Source organism: Petaurus breviceps, unplaced genomic scaffold (assembly GCF_028583685.1).
Source record: "Petaurus breviceps papuanus isolate PSGF00001 unplaced genomic scaffold, PetGlider_PUasm1.0 180, whole genome shotgun sequence".
Classification (NCBI taxonomy): domain Eukaryota; kingdom Metazoa; phylum Chordata; class Mammalia; order Diprotodontia; family Petauridae; genus Petaurus; species Petaurus breviceps.
This window is the reverse complement of record NW_027185782.1, coordinates 3,439,332-3,442,013: the sequence shown is the minus strand read 5'-3', so window position 1 is coordinate 3,442,013 and position 2,682 is coordinate 3,439,332.

Below are 2,682 nucleotides of genomic sequence, written 5' to 3'. Positions count from 1 at the left end.
GGTAAGCAATCTGATATAGGTTATACATGTGCAGTCACATAAAGCATTTCCATATTAGTCATTTTGTGCAAGACTAAAAAAAACAAATAAACAGAAAGAAATAGAAAAATAACGTGCTTCAATCTGCATTCAAACACCACTTCTTTCTCTGGAGGGAGATTGCATTCTTCATCATGATTCCTTTGGGATCGTCTTGGATCATTATACTGCTTAGAATAGCCAAGTCATTCACAGTTCTTCATCACACTTAGCTACTTTTTCAAAAAGAACTGCTATAAATATTTTTGTAGAAATAGGTCCTTTTCCCTTTTTTTTTTTTTGCTTGTTTTGGGTTACAGACCTAACAGTGACATTTCTGGATCAAAGGGTATGTAGAGATTTATAGACCTTTGGGCATACTTCCAAATTTTTCTTCAGAATAGTAGAATATGTTCACAACTCCACCAACAGTGCATTAGTGTCACAGCTGCCCCCCATCCCCTCCAACTTTCCCTTTTTTTTTTTATCATATTACCCAGTCTGATAGGTGTGAGTGGTTCCTCAGAGTTTTTAAAATTTGCATTTCTCTACTCAGTAGTGATTTAGAGCAATTGTTCATATGACTTATAGCTTTGATTTCTCTCTCTGAAAACTGCATTTTTATATCCTTTAACCACTTATCAATTGGAGAATGACTTTTATTCTTATAAATTTGATTAATTCTCTATATATTTGAGAAATGAGGCCTTTATGAGATATAAATACTGTAAATCTTCCCCACTCCTCAGTTTTCTGCTTTCCTTCTAATTTTGGTTGTATTTGGTTTTGCTTGTGCAAAAACTTTAATTTTATATAATCAGCATGAGCCATTTTACATTTCATAATGCTAACTATATCTTGATTAGTCCTAAGTTCTTTCCATATCCATGGATCTGACAGGTCAAGTATTCCATGCTCTCCTAATTTGCTTATGGTATCACCCTTTATGTATAAATAATATATCCATTTTGACCATATCTTTTTTTTTAAGCAATTGGGGTTAAATAACTTGCTCAAAGTTACATGGCCAGTTATTTCTGGGTGGGTGCTAAGTGTCTGAGCCCGGATTCGATTCCCCAGGTCATTCCTACACTGGGGCCGGTGCCCTTACTCGCTGTGCTTCCTGGCTGCCCCCATTTTGACCATATCTTGATATATGATGTGAGGTGTTGGTCTATGCCTATTTTCTGCTATACTATTTTACAATTTTCCCAGCAATTTTTGTCAAATAATGAGTTTTTGTCCCAAAAGCTTGGATCTTTGAATTTATTAAACACTAGATTACTATGGTCATTTGCTACAATATATTGTGTACCTAACTTTTTTCACTGATCCACCAGTCTATTTCTTAGCCAGTAAAAGTTTGTTTTGATAATTGCTGCTTTATAATACAGTTTGAGATCTAGTATTGCTTGGCCACCTCCCATCACATTATTTTTCATTGATTCCTTTCATATTCTTGACCTCTCATTCTTCCAGATGAATTTTATTATTAATTTTCTAGATGTATAAAATAATTTTTTTGGTATTTGATTGGCATGACACGGAATAAGTAGATTAACTTAGGTAGAATTGTCATTTTTTCTTATCTTGTCTTGGCCTACCTATGAACAATGAGTATTTTCCCAATTATTTAGATCTGACTTTATTTGTGTGACAATTTTTTGCAGTTATGTTCATATAATTCCTGATTTTGTGTTGGCAGGTAGACTCCCAAGTATTTTATATTTTCTACACTTATTTTAAATGGAACCTCTATTTCTATTTCTTGCTGCTGGACTCTGTTAGTAATATATAGAAAGGCTAATGATTTATGATGATTTATTTTATATACTGCAACTTCTAGTTTTTTTAGTCAGTTCTCTAGGATCCTCTAAATATACCATCATATCATCTGCAAAGAGTGATAGTTTTGTTTCCTCATTGTCTACTCTAATTCTTTCAATTTCCTTTTCTTCTCTTTTTGCTATAGATGTTATTTCTAGTGCAATATTGAATAATGCTGGTAATAATGGGCATCCTTGCTTCATCTCTGATTTTATTGGGAAGGCTTCTAGTTTATCCTCATTAATCATAATGCTTATTGATGGTTTTAGATAAAAATTACTTATCATTTTAAGTTAAGTGCAATGTATTCCTAGGTTCTCTATTGTTTATTTTTTAAAAATAGGACTGGGTGTCCTGGCCTGCCTCCCCATATAGCATTTTCTTGGCAAAGATCCTGGAGTTGTTTGTCATTTCCTTCTCCAGCTCATTTTACAGATGAGGAAACTAAGGCAAACAGGGTTAAGTGACTTGCCCAGGATCACACAGCTAGTAAATGCCTGAGGCCAGATTTGAACTCAGGAAGATAATTCTTCCAGCACTCTATCCATGTTTTATTTTATAGTTGAGGGAATTCAAGCAGACAGAGGTTAACTGATTTTCCTGGAGTTACATAGCTAGTAAATATCTGAGTCTACTGTAAATCAGATACTCCTCAATTCAGGTCTAGTGCTCTAGCCACTGGTCCCACTTAGCTGCTGATTTATGTGAATAATCTCTTTAGAAGAGTGTTATGACAGGTATATCTCCTCAAAACAATAAGCTCACACTCTGTCTCATCCTGATACTCCTCACTTTACTTGGCCTTTTCTTTAGAGGTGGGATACATAATTGCTCTCT